This window comes from Eutrema salsugineum, unplaced genomic scaffold (assembly GCF_000478725.1).
Source record: "Eutrema salsugineum unplaced genomic scaffold, Eutsalg1_0 scaffold_12, whole genome shotgun sequence".
Lineage (NCBI taxonomy): Eukaryota > Viridiplantae > Streptophyta > Magnoliopsida > Brassicales > Brassicaceae > Eutrema > Eutrema salsugineum.
Genome location: NW_006256895.1, coordinates 6,151,639 through 6,173,305, shown reverse-complemented (window position 1 = coordinate 6,173,305; position 21,667 = coordinate 6,151,639). Strand labels below are relative to the sequence as shown.

General features: G+C 43.6%; 1 non-coding gene and 1 pseudogene across 1 annotated transcript; both read left to right on the top strand.

The window, feature by feature from the left end:
• The first annotated feature begins 1,372 nt into the window (after nt 1-1,372).
• LOC112089581 lies at nt 1,373-1,465 on the top strand (annotated as a pseudogene).
• Nucleotides 1,466-17,413: 15,948 nt separating this feature from the next.
• Nucleotides 17,414-17,520, top strand: LOC112089505. Its single transcript, XR_002901143.1, has one exon. It is a non-coding gene; the product is annotated as a small nucleolar RNA R71 (small nucleolar RNA).
• Nucleotides 17,521-21,667: the final 4,147 nt, after the last annotated feature.

Below are 21,667 nucleotides of genomic sequence, written 5' to 3'. Positions count from 1 at the left end.
ACTTCAGGTGACCTAAAGCACACGGCAGAGTGAAGCTGCCCGGATCGGATAGCTTCCTTGGTATAGATCTTCTTTGTATTATGGCACTGCACTCTGGCTCAGTATCACCATACCCTGGAGCTCCTTTGTCTTGTTGAGGATCGCGTCTTTTAGAAACTTCCCAAGCTGGGGTATAGCTAAGAAAGCATCTATAATGGGTAAGGTGAGTTGCGTGTTCTCCAAGTGTTTCTCAAAGACTTCCTTGGCCTTGTCTAGGATTTTCTTTTTGAAACGCCCTGGGAACGGTATCTTGGGTTGATAAGGTGGTGGTGGAACATAGGGCTTTTCAAACTCGCTTGTCTTTTCCACCTCTTTTCCTTTGTCCTTGATCGGTTCCTTCTCTAAAACCGCTTCTTTACATGCATCGTCTGAGGCTGCCTCCCCCTTTAATTGCTCATTGGCCTCAATGAGCTTTTTCTTAGGCGTTGGAGTTTGTAATTCCTTACCACTCCTCAATGTGATGGCGTTCACATACTCTTTAGGGTTCGGCTCCGGTTTACCTGGTAAAGCCGGGCCTCTTGATGATGTAGAAGCTTGATTCTGCTTAAGCTCTCTGATATCTTGCTGCATTGTTGCGTGCTGGCTCTCAACCCTTTGCTGGCCCTGTTACAGTTGCTGTAGTATCCCACAGACGTCGTTCCCCATTTGATTCTGACCCGTTCCCTGAATCTGTTGTTGATTACCCATCGGTTGCGGATGGAACCCTGGTGGAAACTTGTGTTGCTGCGGTTGGTTGTTGAAGTTGTTACTCTGAGCCGCTTGATTCTGCTGAGTGTAGCCGTGCTGTTGCCCACTGAACTGTTGCTTGGGCTGGAAGGTATTCTGAAAAGGAGCCTTTTGAGCATAGCTTTGTTGTTGTTGTTGAGCAGGGTACACTTGGTCTTGAGGGTTAGCGACATTCGGGTTTCTGTATGAGAGGTTTGGGTTACTGTTGTAGTTGTTAAACCGCTGATACCTCTGCTGATTCCCTATGTAATTCAGCTCCTCTTGTGTTAGACCATCTTCATTAACATTGTCAAAACTTGGCCCTTGCTCATCAAACTCGCCTACAAAGTGTATTGGCTTTTGAGTCGCCATCAAAACCTTGTCAAGCTTACTCTGAAGCTCTCTTATATCATTTTTCATGCGCTGTTCATCACTAGATCCCTCTGTACGGTTTGCTCTATCAAAGTCCTCTCCATACGTGTCATTAGACATGGCTAGGTTCTCGACTAGTTCCATTGCCGCATTGATCTCTTTCCCAAGAAAATTTCCATTTGAAGCCGTATCGACTTGGTTTCTGATCTTGGGGAGTGCACCTCCGTATAAAGTACTCAAGAGTGATGCCTCTGAGAAGCCGTGGTGTGTAGCTTCTAAACCGTTCCCAAGCTTCACTAAAGCCCTCGTTATTGTGCTGCGTGAAACTTGAGATCAGATTCCTGAGCTTAGCCGTGCGTGATGTGGAAAAGAACTTTGATAAGAACGCCAGTTTACACTGCTCCCAGGTTTGTATAGAACCCCTCGGTATATTCTTTTCCCACTGGTGTGCTGTATCACCGAGGCTGAAAGGGAACAAGCGTAGCTTGAAGCTATCTTCAGAGACGCCATTTATCTTGGTTAAGTCGCAAACCCGATCAAATTGATCTAGATGTTCGAGAGGGTCTTCTCCAGCCAGACCGTGGAACTTTGAGTTTTGCACCATATTGAGCAGGGAAGCTTTAAATTCAAAGTTGTTGTTTTGAACTGGTGGAGCTTGAATTCCAGCTCGGTATTGGTGCGCATTAGCTCGGTCATTCTCTCCAACATAGATTGGAGGATGTTGTCGCTGAACTTGGGACGGTGGCGGATGAACATGATGGGCTTGTTGTTCATTTCTATTCGCTTGGTGTTGGTTTTGCTGAGCAAGCCGTTCGTTTCTTTGAGCCTGTTGCTGATTAACATAGGCTTGTTGTTCATTTCTTCCTGCCTGCGCCTGATTAGCCTGAGCCTGGTGCTCGGCTGCCTGAGCTTGTTGCTCCATTCTCTGTTGTTCTGCCATTCCAAGTCAGTCAAAGTGCCGTTCTCTCTCGCGAGCTCGCCTTTCCAATCTGTCGATGTTATCGTCGTATGGGAAAAGCGATCCTGTGCTCCGAGACTTGGTATTCATGCACCTGAAAACAAAACAAGAACTTGGAAAGAAGTTAGTAAAACAAAGGAAAGAAAAGCTTGAACTCAAGAACAAACAAGAGACTAATGCTCCTACAAGTTGGCAACGGCGCCAATTGATAAGTAAGAGTTTTCAGGCTCTTAGAAGGGTTATCAATCCCCTTGTCAAAGTAGTATTAGGGGTGTCAAACCAAGCTTGTAAACGAGACACTAGCCTATGTCATTTGTTCACTAAAGTCAAGACAAGAAGGTAAAAGTTTGGTGACTAAGATAATCAGGCAAATAAGCAATAAAAGTAAATAAAAAGTAGAGATTTAAACTAAGCAAGATGCAAACAACAAACAGGTGATTCAGATGATGATAATATGCAATAAAGGAAGAGACTTTAGACAAGTTCAAATATGTCATTTAAGAGAACAAACTATCACCCTCGCGATGAAAGACTCTTAAACCCTTAACCGAGTGGTTCAGACATTTCTACAAACACTTTTGATGCGAGATATGTTTCAGATCTGAACCTCAAGTGATGTGCTTGGATCCAGCCTAGAGATCTCGTCGGTTAAGGAATGAAACATGCAAGACTATACACCTAAACCCATTAATCCACCTTGAAAGCACCCTAATCTACTTATCTAAAGTCGCTTAAACGACTACTCACTGATCATAACGAGCTCACTAAGTCCTTTGCAAGACGTGTAGCTGGTCATGATTAGGAGTTTAATGCTGATAATAAAAGAAGAGTAAAGAAAGAACAAGATTCAGACGTAAAACCGAGATATCGGATTAGATTAATCTGGTTTTCACAAAGGAGGCAAGTTCTTAAAGCTAAAAACAGGTAAGAGATAAGATAACTAGGTTTTTAGTCTCAAAATGTATTTATAGCAAAGGGAAAGTGTTGCGGGTCAGCCCGGAACAAACCGGGTACTGAACCGTTGATGGGTGAGTGCCACGGTGTGTCGGAAAGTGAAGCCGAGGTCTTCATGCCGAGGTGTGCACGTGAGTCAGGATCCGGATGAAGATCTCGTGAAGAACACGTCAAGAACATGCATGAACCCTAGTCTTTGATCCATCCTCACGTGTGTGTTCTTGAGCTACTCTGTTCTTGATTCTGGGTTCGTGACAAGAAACCTCGGGATAAAATGTCGAGGGGTCATGATGTCGAGGTGCTTGGGAGAACACAGTCCGGCATGCACGCCGAGGTCATTACACCGAGGTGTACTCTCAACACTTAGTCGTTTCCAGCTTCAGTTTTTACGTATGCATGCCTCGATCTAATCATGCCAAGGCTTTGGGACGAGGTCTGGTCCAAAATACTTCCAAGATATGAGCCTCGACTTGAGTGATGCCAAGGTAAAGATACCGAGGCTTGTGAAGACACTTAGCGCGTATCGCAACTCATTTTAGGCTTGTATCGACCATGTCACCTTCCGGAAGCGATAACTTTCAGCACACGACTCCAATTGCTCTGGGACCAGTTCCACAGTAAAGATGACTCAATAAGCTCGAACTTTTGTGAAGAAACCATCGGAGCTTGGGGAGCGGAAGGCTTCCTGGATTTCACATCTTTGCGCCGCATTGAAATTACCGGAAAATAGACTTTTAGACCGATGTGAACTCCGGAGCCCCTATCTTCCAAACTTTTTCTCCGAATTGAGCGATTCCAAATGCTCTGAGAAGATCTTCCATGGATCTCGAACTTTGATGAAGACCGGGTAAGCTGGTTCGGACAGGAAAAGCTCCGTCCGCCATGATCTTTGAAGTTCGCCGTTCAGTTCTCGGGTACGCGCAAGGCTGGTGAACGCTCCGGAAGCCATATCTTTCTCTCCACTGGTCCGAATTCGATTATTCCAACTGTTCTGGAATCTTTGCTTGATTATCTCCAACTTTGGTGAAGACCCCGCCAACTGATTCGGACCGGAAGGTTCCCCGGATTGCTGATTTCTGAATTGCGCGGGCAAGGGCAACTTTTGGTCGTAAAAACCTTCCCGCGGTAAGGAAAATGGCCGAGGGCTGTGTACCACGGTAAGCTTTTTGGTCGTAAAAATCCTTGCCTCGGTCAAAAACTTGTCCCGTGGTATTTGTGCACTCGATATTCGATTCTGGCCGATCGGTAAGGTTTTTGGCCGGTAATGAGCATCCGGTAAACATTTTGGTCGAGGTTTCCGACCAGCCGGTACGAGATTTGGCCGAGAAATTCCTCCAAGTGGTTTTCATCATTTTTGACCCTTTTCTTCACCGTTTTCTTTCCTGTTCCTCTTCTTAGGCTCCAATTGGTCTCCAAGGCTCCTGATAAGGACTTCAAAACATGCAAAACTCTTTGGGACCTAATGCAAGCCCTAAGTCCTATTTTGACGCCTAAAGACTCAATTTACATGAGAAAACACATGATGAGGACTCTATAATGCAATCTAAATGATGTAAAATATAGACATATCACTATGGTTCCTCCTTCTCGGATTGTCTCTCTAATTTGTCACAGGTCTTGGAGAGATGTGAGCAGCATAACTTGGTGTTGAACTGGGAGAAATGCCACTTCATGGTGCAGGAAGGAATAGTTCTTGGGCACAAGATATCTGAGAACGGCATAGAGATTGACAGAGCAAAAGTAGAAGTAATGGTGAACCTGCAAACCCCCACTTCAGTCAAAGGGATAAGGAGTTTCCTTGGGCATGCAGGGTTTTATAGAAGATTCATCAAAGACTTCTCAAGAATTGCCAGGCCCTTGAGAAAGCTGTTGTGTAAAGAAGTGGATTTCATCTTTGATGCTGAATGTGAAGAGGCCTTCAAGATGATCAAGGATGCATTAGTCAGTGCACCAATTGTCCAAGCCCCAGACTGGTCCCTTCCTTTTGAAGTTATGACAGATGCATCTGATTTTGCAGTTGGAGCTGTACTTGGCCAGAAGAAAGATAAGAAGCTTCATGTCATCTACTATGCTAGTAGAACACTTGACTCTGCACAAGAGAAGTATGCTACTACTGAGAAGGAAATGTTGGCAATAGTCTTTGCCTTTGATAAATTCAGAAGTTACCTGGTGGGATCAAAAGTTATTGTATATACTGATCATGCAGCCCTCAGGTATCTGATGACCAAGAAGGATGCTTAGCCAAGACTATTGAGATGGGTTCTTCTACTTCAGGAGTTTGATATGGAAGTACAAGATAAAAAGGGTATAGAGAATGGAGCTGCAGACCATCTCTCTAGGCTGAGAATTGACTCTGAAGTGCCTCTTAATGACAGTCTTCCTGAGGAATCACTGATGGTGGTCCATTCTTATTTGGAGTTTGAAGAAGTGGGCAGCATTCAAGAGAGGAGGATGCCTTGGTTTGCAGACATTGTGAACTATCTTGCTTGTGGAGTGGAACCACCTGAATTATATGCTTACCACAGGAAGAAGTTCTTCAGAGAAGTTCAAAGATACCATTGGGATGAGCCCTACCTCTATGTCCTTAACAAAGATCAGCTGTATAGAAGGTGTCTTGCTGAGGAGGAGATGCAACCTGTGTTGCAAGAGTGTCATGGTTCAGCTTTCGGAGGTCACATGGGAGCATTCAAGACTGTGGCAAAGGTTCTTCAGAGTGGGTTTTGGTGGCCCACAATGTTCAAAGATGCGCAGTTGGTGGTTTCAGCAAGTGATGCCTGTCAGAGGCATGGGAACATATCAAAGAGGAGTGAGATGCCTCAAAACCCAATTCTAGAAGTTGAGATCTTTGATTGCTGGGGGATTGACTTTATGGGGCCCTTCATTTCATCCTATGGGAATCAGCATTTACTTTTTGCTGTGGACTATGTGTCCAAATGGGTTGAGGCCATTGCTTCCCCTACCAATGATTCCAAGGTTGTAGTGAAGCTCTTCAAGAGCATTATCTTCCCAAGATTTGGAGTTCCAAGGGTTGTTATCTCTGATGGAGGATCTCATTTTGTGAACAAGACTTTGGAGGGTTTGTTGAGAAAGCATGGAGTGAAACACAAGGTAGCTACTCCATATCATCCTCAAACTAGTGGCCAAGTTGAGGTATCTAATAGACAGATCAAGGCCATTCTTGAGAGGACTGTTAGCTCAAGCAGAAAAGATTGGAGCAAAAGGCTAGATGATGCATTGTGGGTTTATAGGACTGCCTTTAAAACTCCAATTGGGACATCACCTTTCAATCTGCTATATGGCAAGAGCTTCCACCTTCCTGTTGAGTTGGAGTACAAGGCTATGTGGGCTGTGAAGTTGCTGAACTTTGATATCAAGACAGCTCAAGAGAAAAGGGTCATGCAACTCCATGAATTTGAGGAGATTAGGCTTGAGGCTTTTCAGAGCTCAAAGATCTATAAGGAGAAGACCAAGGCTTTGCATGATCAAAATATTCTGAAAAGGGAGTTCAAGAATGGTGATCTGGTGTTGCTGTTCAACTCTAGGCTTAAGTTGTTTCCTGGAAAACTTAAGTCTAGATGGTCCGGTCCCTTTAAGGTTCTTGAAGTCCGGCCATATGGAGCTGTTGTCTTGGAAGGAAAGAATGGTCAAGAGGTTGTGGTAAATGGACAAAGGATCAAGCATTATCTGGTTTCACAAAAGAAGGAGGAAGCTACATCAGTTCCCCTTCTTGATCCACCACCAGCCTGTTAAACAGGTTTCCAAAGTCAAACTTAGAGACTTTAAACAAAGTGCTCTTGGGAGACACCCCAAGCTTATCTTTGTACATAGTTCTTTTGATTTCTTCTCTTTTCTTTTATGTTTTAGAACTTTTTGATGGATTTTGTGAGTTGGTCTCAGGTTCTAGGTGATTTTTGGAGGACATAGCTCAGTGATGAATGGAATGGAGCATGTGAGAGGGCTGAGAGAAGTGTTTAAGGCCTGAAAAACTTGGAGAACACCTCAGTGCTACCTATCAAGAAGAGCCCAGGCCACAGCAGGACTCGTAATTTACTCCAGCCTGGGCATGCTACCTGGTGAAAGAGGTCCAGGCCGCAGAAAGAAGAAGAAAAGGCCAAGAGTTCTAAGTCCCAAACTCTGCTACCTGGTGCTGCGGCCTGAAACCCAAGGAAGCTAAGTCGCAGCCCAACTCGCAATTTACTCCGGCCTGGGCGTGCTACCTGGTGTAAGAGGAACCAGGCCGCACAAAACCATGAAGAGGCCCGAAGTGTCTAAGTCACAAAACCTGCGAGTTAGGTGTGCTACCTGGAAAGCATGGAAGCTAGGCCGCACGTCCACTCGCAATTCACTCCGGGTTAGGTGTGCTGGCTGGGAGAAAGAAGACTAGGCCGCACCAAACAGAACCAGTCCAAAATGTCTAAGTCCGAGGTTGTGCTAGCTGGTGCTGCGGGTAAGAAGAGAGGAGTCCAGGCCGCATGAAGACTCGCAAATCACTCTGGGTTAGGCGTGCTGGCTAGGAACAAGGAGCCCAGGTCGCAGCATGAGGAGAACGGCCAAGGTATCTAAGTTACAAAAGCTGCGAGTTAGGTGTGCTGGCTGGGAAAAGAGAAACTAGGTCGCAGCAAAAGAGGAATGGCCGAGATATCTGAAGTCCAAAAACCTGCGACCTAGTCATGCCACCTGGGAACTAATAGAGTTAGGTCGCACATATGCTCGCAATTTACTCCGGCTTAGGTGTGCTGGCTGGGAAACATGGAAGTTAGGTCGCAGCATTGGAAGAGAGGCCGAGGAGTTCAAGTCACAAAAGCTGCGACCTGGAGCTGCTAACTGGGACGAATGGAAGCTAAGTCGCACGATGATCCGCATTTTACTCCGAGATGGTTGTGCTACCTGGAAGCATGAAGACTAGGCCGCACCAAACAAAGAAAGCCGAAGTGTTTTAAGTCACCAACCCTGCGAGATGGGCGTGCTACCTGGGAACAAAGGAGTTTAACTCGCACGTCCACTCGCAATTCACTCCGGGTCGGGCGTGCTACCTGGGAAAAACAAGACCAGGCCGCACAAAATGAAGAGGATGCTGAGACGCCTAAGTGTTAAGAGTGTGCACCTTAGTCGTGCTAGCTGGGAAGGAAGGGTTCCAGGTCGCAGCAAGGGAGAAGAAAGGCTAAAATGTGCAAGTCCAAAAACCTGCGCCTTGGTCCTGCTACCTGGAAGCATGAAGACCAAGTCGCACACATGGTCGCAAATCACTCCGCCTTAGTTGTGCTAGCTGGGCACAAGGGAACTAGGTAGCACAAAAACATTTCTGGTTCTACACCGAGACGGTCATGCGGCTCGATCCCGACGGTTCCCGGATGCACAAAGGAGAGAAAGGAGGCCGGTCAACGAGAAAAGGACGGGTCAAAGCCTTAACTGGTCAAAATAGATCTATTGACCACCAGTCCAAAGGCTTGACCCTGTCCCACACTCTTCTTCCTCACCATAAACCCGAGTTTGCAACTCTTTCACTCATTTCTCTCCATTGTTTTCACCATATCTCTCTCATTTCTCCACCAAATTTGTTGATTCAAAGTGCTCTGAGCTCGTTTTTTTGTTGTTAACATCATCCTGATTGCATTTCGAACTCGTTGCATCTTAATCCCAAGGTATTTCATTCTGTTAAAATTCATCTTTTTCCATGTCCTTCAATGGTGATTTTTGAACTTCAAGGTGTGGAATCGATTTTGATAGGTTGTTTTAGACCTTGGGGTTATTTTTATAAATGCTAGGGTGCTAGATAGTCTTGGAAAACAGAGCACTTTGTTGGTAATTCCTTGTTTGAGTTTTGAAAATTGTTGCAAGTAATTCATGAAAAAAATCGATTTTTTTTTTAAACAAAAAGATGCATTGGTTTCTTGCTGAGTCCTTGCTTTGCATTGCTATGAACTTATTGGATTGATTCTTGGCTTGAGAAACTTGTTTATGTGGTTTTAAAATCGATTCTTGCAACAAATTTTTTCAAAATTTTGGAGAATTTTGTGAAGCTTATTCTTGTACTAACATTGTTTTTGAGAATCTCTTGGCAGATGACTGAAAGAACCAACTCTTTGGCCAAGAAGAAGGGTACCAAATCAAAGGGCAAGGGTTTGGTCTCAGGATCTTCACAGCCAAGAGAAAAAGGTCAAGGAGCAAAGAATACCACAAAGCAAGGGAAGTGTGACCCAGCGCCAAAAAGGACAAGGCATGAAGGAAAAGCTTTAGTGGTTGCTTCTGGTTCCAAGAAGAAGGGGAAACAGTTGGCTGTGGTATCTGAGAGTGAACAGACTGAAAGTGACTCAAGCAGCTCAGCTGCTGGTTCACAAGGCACCATTGAAGAGGGATCAAAGAGGTTCAAGAAAACTGAACCAGAAACACTTGATTATCTGGCTAAGTTTCAACAGATAGAGGTCCAGCAAGGGAGGTTCCCTGATGTGGACTTTCTGAAGAAGATTGGCATCTATGAAGATGTCAAAACTTTGCTTGGGAACATGGGTGTTGAGTCACTTTTCGAGATGAGAGAGATCGCTTATGAAGAGGAGTCTCAAGAGTTCTTGGCTTCCTTTGAAGCTTTAATTTACTACCCAAGGGATTCAAGAATTATTCAAGGAGATGGGCTTGGACATGTGGAGTTTACTGTGAAAGGGAAGGACTATTCAGTGTCATTCAGAGAATTGAATGAGATTTTTGGGTTTTCAACACCTAGAAATGAACTTCTCTCCAACCAGTTCAATCTCAGAAAAGGTGAGGTCCAACTTCTATGGAGATCAATTGCTTCTGGGAAGTACACAGCTGGAACAGCTAAGTCCTCTTGGATAAGGAATCCAGTGCTGAGATATGTTCACAAGATTCTCTCTCACAGCTTCTAATTCAAAATCGATGTTGGAAGAGTTCACAAAGGCGATCTGATGCTTCTTGGTGTGGGGCTGAAACAGCTGATGCCAACTCATGAAGATGGGGAACCCTATGAAGGGTATGAATACCCACTTTGCCTTGCCTCTCAATTGGCAAGGTCTTTGATGTTCTACAAAAAGTGCATTTGGGGTTCTACAAAGCAAGATGCAAAGCTGGCCCATGGATGGGTGGTAACAAAGATTTTGAAAGCCAAGGGGTACAGATTCAAGGAGAACAAGGCAAAGTTTGATCTGATTAATGAAGCACATTTGTGTAAGATTGGCTTCCTTTCAGGGAAGAGTGGGTACCAAGTGATAACTAAGGTTTTTTAGGCCTTAAGAAGGGTTATCAATCCCCTTGTCAAAGTAGTATAAGGGGTGTCAATCCATATGTGTGGTAGTTAGGCACTAGTTTATGTGATAAGTTCTTAAGTCAAGTGGTCAAGACAGGTTTTTGATAACAAGTAACAAATGAAATCATAAACAAGAAACAAACAAGCAATGATAAGGAAGTAATTAAAGCAAGCTCAATAAGATGATGGTGATTAAGCAAATGATAAAAGCTAAACCTCTAGATGTGATCATTGATTAGGGTGCTTTAGATATTGATTCATGATGCTAAGAATATAATGCAACACTTGCTACTCTTTAGTCTAGGCTTCTTAATCAGATTAATTCATTCCCATGACAATAATCCCTTTGCTAATCACTTAATCAAGTCTAACAACCATTAGATATAATCAAGCAAATCAACAAGCATAATGCATCAAGCCTAATAAGTGACCAAACAATCTCTCAACCAAGAAGACTGAATCTTATACAGAAAGACATAACAAGCAATCACATGATCTCAAACATTTCAACTTAGAACTCTAATCTAGACTAATCCTCTCATGAAGGCATTAATCTCTACACTAATCCACTTTCAAACCAAATTCTCATTTGTGAAATATGAACAAATGAGCATTAAGAAACAGTTCTAATAGGTCATTTATGCTTCAAACAAACATTCCCATGGCATTTAAAACATAAACCCTTAAGTTAGCTCTTTCAGGCATTTCATCAAACACTTTTGGTGCATGAAATGCCTATGAACCCAGATTTCACTTTCCCAAGGAAATCAGGCATTAGGAGCAGCTAACTAAGGAAATGAAATGAGAATCTAAACCCTAAACATCACAATTCAAAAATCTAAGCACCCTAATCTACACCCCTAGAAGTTTAAAAGATGACTACTCACTAATCATGAAGAACACATCTAATATTTTGCAAGAGATGATGTTAATCATGATTAGAAGCAGAAATGAGATGATGAGATGATGAGATGATAAGATACAGCTTTGGAATGATCAAATCCCTTCAGATATATCTTAACAAACTCGTTTTTTAACCAAAGGGGAAAGAAAATTAGAGAGAAACTAAGATAGAAGATAACCTCCCTAGGGTTTTTTTCTCCAAAAAGCTATATATACTAAGTGCTAATGAACCGGGTCAGCCCGGAACAAACCGGGTCCTGACCCGGCTTTAGTGGGTAAAGTGGAATTACTGCGGGTTGGTCCAGTGCCTCCCAGGTAGCACGCCCAAGTCGCAGTAAATGAAGAACTTGTCTTGTGAGACTTAAATCGCTTTGTCTTAGCTGCACGCCCAAGTAGGAGTGTTTTGCGAGTCTTGCTGCGGCTTAATCTTCTTCTTCTTCAACTCGCAGGACCAAGGAGGTTTCTGGTGAATGTACATGTGCGACTTGGTCATCCTTAGTCCCAGGTCGCAGGCTCAAGTCGGAGTAAATTGCGAATGATCATGCGGCTTGGTTCCAGTGTCTCCCAGGTAGCATGCCCAAGTCGCAGTATTGTGGACTTAGCAATTTTCTTGCTCGGGAGCCTCAGACCTCATCCATTGATAGCTTACCCGCACTTCTCAACTCGCAGCGTCAATTTCCAGGCATTCGTCTTCAGGCTTGCGAGTTAACCAAGTCGCAAGACCATCTCGCAGCATTCAGAGCAGCTTGGACCACTTCGTATTCCGGAGAGTGTAACTTCTAAGATAATTGTCCGAATTGAGTTATTTTGGTTGCAGATGACAGAGGGATCATTTATCCCCAATTTTGGTGAAGGAAGCCTCGGTGCTTGGGAAGTGGAAGGCTTCCTGGAGGGCACATCTTTGCAGTGCATTTACACGACCAGAGAGAGGCGTCTAGACATGTGTCCATTCCGGAGACCGTATCTTCCTGCTCATAGCTCCTAATCGAATGCTCTTGGACGTTATGGAAAGAAGACTCAATTGTCTCTGATTCTCATGAAGACCCCGGAAACTGAATCGGCCTGGAAGTACACCGTCCTTCGCATTCTTCAGAACTGATCTGCTTGGTCCGGAACAGCTGGGAGACAGGGGTTCCTTCCGACGAGCTTAACTCTCTGCTCACGCGTCCGAATTCCACGATTCCGCTTGCTATGAGACCGTGATCAAATCCTCTCCAACGACTATGAAGCACCCGACATCTGAATCGGACCGGAAGGTTCCCCGGACAGGCGATCATTCAGGAATATCGGATTGCTCTGGAATGAGTGCGAGACCTGTTCGTCTTACGATTACCATATCTTTCAGCTCCGTGGTCCAAATTCCTTGATTCCAACTGTTAAGAACTCTTGACGCAATTATCTCCAACTTTTATGAAGACTCCGACAGCTAAATCTGACCGGAAGGTTCCCCGGACAGGCGATTTCGGAAACGTGTCTGCACCCGGAGATTTTGGCCGAGAGACTTGACCGCGGTACGTGTTTTTGGCCGAGAAAGCTACCCGCGGGAAGGATTTTGGTCGAGAACCTTCGACCTTCAGTACACCATTTTGCCGAGAAACCCAAAATTGCTCCTTTTCACCATTTTTGATCATTCCAACTCCATTTCTTCATCTGAATCACATCATCCACTCCAAATTGGCTCCAAAAGCACCTGTTTAACACTCCAAAACATGCAAAACTCTCTTGGACCTAATGCAATCTCCTAAGTCCTAAAACAATGCCTAAAGACCTAAAATGCATGCAAATGAGACATGATTTTGACTAGAATATGTACATTAAATGATGCAATTTATGAATATATCAACTCCCCCACACTTATCCTTTGCTTGTCCTCAAGCAAAAAGAACAAATGAGAGAGAGAGGTTGAATGGATTGGGATTTCATATTTCCTTTGAATGAGAAAAGTGACAACTAAGAGAATTCAAGTTCATGCTCAATATGCAATGCAAGACCATACTCTGATGTATCAACTCAACAGTAATCTCCACAAGGTCTCTTATTCCTCAACTCTTTGACATTCATTAAGCTCTTTACCAAGTGGATCAAATGATGCAATGTTCAAACAAGCAAAGTTTGGCTAGGGTGAGGTAATGAGACTAAAATGATCTCATCAGCGCCTGAGTGGGTTCAATGCAGCAAGGGGATCTCTCTATGAATGATCAAACTTTGGCAGAATGCTAAAGGTAAAAAGCAACCTATGCATACAAGGGCAAGGACTCATCCCACCCCACACTCTACTCAAAGCTTTCTCACTTGCTCAACCTCTCAAGATCCTCACTTTCCACACTCATTTTCCTCTCACTAGGGGACTCACTTTTCATTTTCACACTCAAGTCTTGGAGTCCAAACTTTACATAGCTCTTTTTCACTTTCTTTTGTAACCTCTAGCCTCTTTTTCTTTCTTTTTAAAACATTTGAGCTCTTGGGCTTCTTTTCTTTTCTTTTCACTTAGAGGCTAGACTTTTTCTTTTCAAAACACTAGAGCTCACTTTCTTGACTCAAAACTCCAAGACTGATTTCTTTTCTTTTTCTATCCCCTAGTTCTCACCATTCTCCTTTTATTTCCACTCATCTCTCCTTTTTCCACTCACCAACAAGTATTCCCCCACACTTAGTTCTCACCAAATCTCTCAGCTCCTTGATGATGGAACTTAACACTCAATGAGACTTTCCCTTGTCGCTCTAAACCTAACACTTTCTGCTAAGTTTGATCCAAGGTGGCCTTTCAATCACACACAAACATTTGGCTTGAAGGAAGGATGGGTTCAAGGTGAGGAAAACTGATCCAGATGTGGACTCAGCTATTTGAGCTAAGGAAGAGGGTGGTCAAAACAGGATTCTAGCTCAAATATGTATATAGGTATCCACAAGCTTATTCAAACAATTCATCAAAGATAATTTCAAGTCAAGTTCAAGGTTTTCACTTATTAGAGTTGAGTTCAATTCAAACTTGCTTCTCAGATTCAAACCATTTCAAGCCTTGCAAGCAAAGAAGTCATTTCACAAGCATATTTAATCCAAATTCTCAAAGTGATGTACTCTCAAGGAAAGAACCTATCATTACTCCCATTTGCATATGATGCAACCTATATGAAAATGCAGACTAGACTCAATCCTAAAATGTGAATGCAACTGCATGTGCATTTTTTTGTGAAAATTTTTCAGATTTTTCCATTTTTTTTGTTTTTATATGCACTTAGATGAATGCAAAATGAGACTCAAAGTGAAAAGGAAAATAAGAGCAGAATAAACATGATTAGTAAACACAAAACCCCTCCCCCACACTTAAATAACACAGTCCCTTGTGTTATAAAAGCATGAGAAAGAGAAAAAAATCAAACATGAAATGCAAAAGATAAAGAAAAATGTTAAATGCTCATGTACTAGTGTTTGGAGTGATACCTGGTGTGGTTCTTGTGCAAAAGGGGAGTGAGTATCTGCACCAGATGAGGCCAGACACCACTGGAGATGGATTTGGGTTGGCCTGAACTCCCTTGCGGCGGCCTGGTCTTGTGTTTCCCAGGTAGCACACCTAAGCCGCAGGTTTTTTTTACTTAGAAAATTGGCCAATCTTCTTATGCTGCTACCTGGTTTCTCTTTTCCCAGCTAGCACACCTAACTTGGAGTGTTTTGCGAATGGATGTGCGGGTTGGCTTCTCTTGTTTCTAGGCCGCAGCACCAGGTAGCAGAGTTTGGGACTTAGAACTCTTGGCCTGTTCTTCTTTTGCTGCGGCCTGGACATCTTTCACTAGGTAGCACGCCCAGGCCGGAGTAAATTGCGAGTCCTGCTGCGGCCTGGGCTCTTCTTGATCCAAACCGCACACCTAGGTAGCACTGAGGCGTTCTCCAAGTTTTTCAGTCCTTAAACACTTCTCTCAGCTCTCTCACATGCTCCATTCCATTCATCACTGAGCTATGTCCTCCAAAAATCACCTAGAACCTGAGACCAACTCACAAAACCCATCAAAAGATCCTAAAACATAAAAAGAAATGAGAGAAAAGAATAAAAAGATTATATACAAGGATAAGCTTGGGGTGTCTCCCAAGAGCACTTTGTTTAAAGTCACTAAGTTTGACTTTGAAAAACCTGTTTTCAGCTGGGGTGAGGTTGAGCACTGATGCTCTTCAGCACTTCAATGGTCCTGAGCAAGAAAGCTGAGTTGGTTTGCTGCCTTTGGGAACCATTAGACCTTTGTCCTTGAGATCCCACCTTGAGACCTTTGTCCACCAGCTCTTGAATACCATCTGGGTCTTTATCAAAGATGGCCCTTGTGAGACATGCCCTCACTTCAGCAAACAGACCTGGCTTCCCATTGCAATCCAGCTTATACTTCAGAGAACCATCATCATCAACCCAAAGAGTGAGATCAAAGTCTTGAGAAGAAAGATCAGGTTTAATACTCTTGTCTTCTGATGCTGAGCCATCACTTTTGGTGTTAATCATCCTTAGATCACTAAGTGTAGGAGACCATGAGAGCAAGATGTCTTCTTCTCTGATCAATGGCTGTTCAGTCCCATCCTTGTAAACAGAGTTGGTGTGAGGTTCTTTTTCCATTTCCACAGCTGAGAGAGGTTGGGATCCACCTAAAATCCCAGCACTTCCTACATACTTCATCTCAAGTACCTTAGGGGGTTCTATCTCTTGAACAACTGATCCACAAAATTCAGCTAAAGGTGGTTGAACAGGGTAAAAGGCATCCTTATCCACCTTTGTAAGCACCACTCTTTGAGTGTCAAAGTCAATCATTGCACCAGTGGTGTTGAGAAATGCAGTTCCAAGCAATAGGGGGAGCTCTTTGGTCTTCTTCATCTTCATGATGACAAAATCAGTGGGGATTACACATTCACCAACTTGAAGTGGATAGTCTTCTAAAAATCCATATGGTTTCTTGGAGTAGGAATCACCAAAGGTGATAGAAGAAGGGTAGGACGTTATAGACTTGACCTTTAGCTTCTCCATCATATCTTTAGACATTATACTCACACTTGAGCCTGAATCACACAAAGCATTCTCAACTCTAAAGTTTCCAAGAGTGCAAGAGATGGTGAACTTCCCTAGGTTGCCTAGCTTTGGGAGGGAGGTGGGCTTCATCTGAGTTGATTCAGAGGTGGAGGCACAATCTGTTAGCTTTGCTTGACCAGTTGGCAGCTCCTTTGTTTCAATAGACACTGAATCATTCCCTTGCTGAACAGAAAGAACTGAACCGGCTGCCCCCACACTTTTGCTCTCAATGTCCTCATTGAGTTCATGTAAGAAGCCCATGAAATCATCTATAATGGTGTCCTCATCTACTTGAGTGTGTGCATTCTCAGTAAAAACTTGACCATAAAGGAGGTCTTCAATCTCTTGCACAGCAGCTGAATGGTCCTCATTGGAGTAGATGGCATTGCAATAATCTTTTGAGTTTTGAAGAGCTTTACCAGGAAGAGAGACTTGTGGTTCAGAAGTGCAGATGCCCTTGTTCTTTTTAATAGACTTTAGTTCAGTGCCCAGTGTCTCCAGGTCAGATACCATCTTTTGTTGTCCTCGTAAGAGCTGTTGGAGAAGAACATTGAAATCAGGACTTTGTTGAACAGTTGGTGGGCCAAAACCAGGAGGTGGAGCCTTTGGCTGTAGGCTGACTTGATTTGTGAAGCTATTCCCTTGATTCTGAACCGCTGGTTGCTGAAAACCCTGTTGACCTTGGGAGTTACCTTGGTACTGATTCTGTTGAACAAAGCTTTGAGGAGGGTATATTTGGTCTTGGGGGTTGGCCACATTGTTGCTCCTATAGGACAAGTTCTGGTGGTTGTTGAAGTTGTTGTAACCATTGAACTTGTTTTGATTTCCAATGAAATGCAACTCCTCTTGAGTGAGACCCTCTTCATTGATATTTGTGAAGCATCTCTTCTCCTCACTCACATAGTGTATAGGCTTTTGAGTGGTAGCTAGGGCTTTGTCAAGCTTGATATTCAGCACTTTGATCTTCTCTTCCAGCTCTTGTTGTCTACAAGCATCTTCTCCTCTATAGCTTCTATCATAATCTTCCCCATAAGTGTCTTGGCTCATGGCTAAGTTCTCAACAAGTTCCAGAGCTGCATTAATTTCTTTTGCCAAGAAATTTCCATTTGATGCTGTGTCCAACTGAATCCTGATCTTAGGAACAGCTCCTCTATACAAAGTGCTAAGGAGAGAGGCTTCTGAAAAGCCATGATGTGGGCACTGATTTGTGTAGCTTCTAAACCTTTCCAAAGCTTCTCCAAAGGTCTCATTAGAATGTTGAGTGAAGCTGGAAATCTGGTTCCTTAGCTTTGCAGTCCTTGAGCTTGAGAAGAACTTGGATAGAAAGGCAATCTTGCATTGCTCCCATGTGTGGATGGATCCTCTTGAGAGGTTCTTTTCCCACTGATGTGCCTTATCTCCAAGGCTGAATGGGAACAATCTCAGTTTGAAACTGTCTTCAGATACCCCATTGATCTTAGTGAGATCACAAACTCTGTCAAACTGATCCAGATGCTCCAAGGGATCCTCCATAGGTAAGCCATGGAACTTCTGATTCTGAACCATATTGATCAAAGAGGCCTTCACCTCAAAGTTGTTGTTTTGGACAGGAGGTGGCCTGATTCCTGCTCCATACTGGTGTGCATAAGCTCGGTCATTCTCACCAACAAAGACTGGTTGGGGCTGATGACGTATGGGTGGGTTTGGGTGGGGCTGTGGCTGGTTAACTTGAGGTTGGTCTTGGTTCTGGTTACCCTGAGCGTGTCCCTGATGGACCTGAGCCTGTTGAGCCTGAATTCCAATCCCATTACCAGCTCTTTGACCTTGATCAGCTTCTTGAGCCTGATGCTCATTCCCAACTTGCTGATTCATTCCTAACCTCTCCAAGTGAACAGCTCTTTCTCTTTGTCTTCTGGCTTGGCTTCTTGTGATCATAAACCTGAAAACAAAGACAGAGGTTGAAAGGTGATCAGTAAAATAAAAGAAACTTGATCTCAAAAACTATATCAGAAACTAATGCTAACAATCCCCACACAATATGGCAACGGCGCCAATTGATAACTAAGATTTTTTAGGCCTTAAGAAGGGTTATCAATCCCCTTGTCAAAGTAGTATAAGGGGTGTCAATCCATATGTGTGGTAGTTAGGCACTAGTTTATGTGATAAGTTCTTAAGTCAAGTGGTCAAGACAGGTTTTTGATAACAAGTAACAAATGAAATCATAAACAAGAAACGAACAAGCAATGATAAGGAAGTAATTAAAGCAAGCTCAATAAGATGATGGTGATTAAGCAAATGATAAAAGCTAAACCTCTAGATGTGATCATTGATTAGGGTGCTTTAGATATTGATTCATGATGCTAAGAATATAATGCAACACTTGCTACTCTTTAGTCTAGGCTTCTTAATCAGATTAATTCATTCCCATGACAATAATCCCTTTGCTAATCACTTAATCAAGTCTAACAACCATTAGATATAATCAAGCAAATCAACAAGCATAATGCATCAAGCCTAATAAGTGACCAAACAATCTCTCAACCAAGAAGACTGAATCTTATACAGAAAGACATAACAAGCAATCACATGATCTCAAACATTTCAACTTAGAACTCTAATCTAGACTAATCCTCTCATGAAGGCATTAATCTCTACACTAATCCACTTTCAAACCAAATTCTCATTTGTGAAATATGAACTAATGAGCATTAAGAAACAGTTCTAATAGGTCATTTATGCTTCAAACAAACATTCCCATGGCATTTAAAACATAAACCCTTAAGTTAGCTCTTTCAGGCATTTCATCAAACACTTTTGGTGCATGAAATGCCTATGAACCCAGATTTCACTTTCCCAAGGAAATCAGGCATTAGGAGCAGCTAACTAAGGAAATGAAATGAGAATCTAAACCCTAACCATCACAAATCAAACATCTAAGCACCCTAATCTACACCCCTAGAAGTTTAAAAGATGACTACTCACTAATCATGAAGAACACATCTAATATTTTGCAAGAGATGATGTTAATCATGATTAGAAGCAGAAATGAGATGATGAGATGATGAGATGATAAGATACAGCTTTGGAATGATCAAATCCCTTCAGATATATCTTAACAAACTCGTTTTTTAACCAAAGGGGAAAGAAAATTAGAGAGAAACTAAGATAGAAGATAACCTCCCTAGGGTTTTTTTCTCCAAAAAGCTATATATACTAAGTGCTAATGAACCGGGTCAGCCCGGAACAAACCGGGTCCTGACCCGGCTTTAGTGGGTAAAGTGGAATTACTGCGGGTTGGTCCAGTGCCTCCCAGGTAGCACGCCCAAGTCGCAGTAAATGAAGAACTTGTCTTGTGAGACTTAAATCGCTTTGTCTTAGCTGCACGCCCAAGTAGGAGTGTTTTGCGAGTCTTGCTGCGGCTTAATCTTCTTCTTCTTCAACTCGCAGGACCAAGGAGGTTTCTGGTGAATGTACATGTGCGACTTGGTCATCCCTAGTCCCAGGTCGCAGGCTCAAGTCGGAGTAAATTGCGAATGATCATGCGGCTTGGTTCCAGTGTCTCCCAGGTAGCATGCCCAAGTCGCAGTATTGTGGACTTAGCAATTTTCTTGCTCGGGAGCCTCAGACCTCATCCATTGATAGCTTACCCGCACTTCTCAACTCGCAGCGTCAATTTCCAGGCATTCGTCTTCAGGCTTGCGAGTTAACCAAGTCGCAAGACCATCTCGCAGCATTCAGAGCAGCTTGGACCACTTCGTATTCCGGAGAGTGTAACTTCTAAGATAATTGTCCGAATTGAGTGATTTTGGTTGCAGATGACAGAGGGATCATTTCTCCCCAATTTTGGTGAAGGAAGCCTCGGTGCTTGGGAAGTGGAAGGCTTCCTGGAGGGCACATCTTTGCAGTGCATTTACACGACCAGAGAGAGGCGTCTAGACATGTGTCCATTCCGGAGACCGTATCTTCCTGCTCATAGCTCCTAATCGAATGCTCTTGGACGTTCTGGAAAGAAGACTCAATTGTCTCTGATTCTCATGAAGACCTCGGAAACTGAATCGGCCTGGAAGTACACCGTCCTTCGCATTCTTCAGAACTGATCTGCTTGGTCCGGAACAGCTGCGAGACAGGGGTTCCTTCCGACGAGCTTAACTCTCTGCTCACGCGTCCGAATTCCACGATTCCGCTTGCTATGAGACCGTGATCAAATCCTCTCCAACGACTATGAAGCACCCGACATCTGAATCGGACCGGAAGGTTCCCCGGACAGGCGATCATTCAGGAATATCGGATTGCTCTGGAATGAGTGCGAGACCTGTTCGTCTTACGATTACCATATCTTTCAGCTCCGTGGTCCAAATTCCTTGATTCCAACTGTTAAGAACTCTTGACGCAATTATCTCCAACTTTTATGAAGACTCCGACAGCTAAATCTGACCGGAAGGTTCCCCGGACAGGCGATTTCGGAAACGTGTCTGCACCCGGAGATTTTGGCCGAGAGACTTGACCGCGGTACGTGTTTTTGGCCGAGAAAGCTACCCGCGGGAAGGATTTTGGTCGAGAACCTTCGACCTTCAGTACACCATTTTGCCGAGAAACCCAAAATTGCTCCTTTTCACCATTTTTGATCATTCCAACTCCATTTCTTCATCTGAATCACATCATCCACTCCAAATTGGCCCCAAAAGCACCTGTTTAACACTCCAAAACATGCAAAACTCTCTTGGACCTAATGCAATCTCCTAAGTCCTAAAACAATGCCTAAAGACCTAAAATGCATGCAAATGAGACATGATTTTGACTAGAATATGTACATTAAATGATGCAATTTATGAATATATCACCAAGGTAGTATACAACTTCAAGACTCTCATCAGTGAGCCAGCACAAACTCTCCTGCCCAATCTCTCCATCACCACAGTCCAAGTTAAGAGGAACATTCACTTCTTCTTGCTGAAGGAAGAGCTGTACAATGTCCAAACTGATCCACCAATCCTCACATACAAGCAAGCTTGCAGAGAAGAAGCCTCCAAGGGAAAGAGAGCAACCGCTGAAGATGCTACCACAAGTGCTGCTGGTGCTCAAGATGCTGATCTGCCTCCACCTCAAAAACGTTTTGGTGGAAACAGTTACCACTTTGATTATTACAACTGGGAGGAACCAGGCACTTCAGGGTTCAGAGCTCAACAAAAGATTGGTATTCTCCAACAATGGTGCAAGTACCAAGACAAAACCATCCACAAGATGGCCAAGTGCATCAAGGAGATGAAGAAGAGGATTAAGAAGCTTGAAAACCCTTGCAAAGGTGGGTCTCCAGCACCAGTTTCACCAAGGAACAGAGAGGAAGTTGGAGAGAGTTCCATGAACTGCACAGCACTGGTCACATATGGAACCACTTGGGTGGATCTTGACGACGGGTCTGATGAGGCAAGCCATCACTCTTGGGAGACACCATCCGATC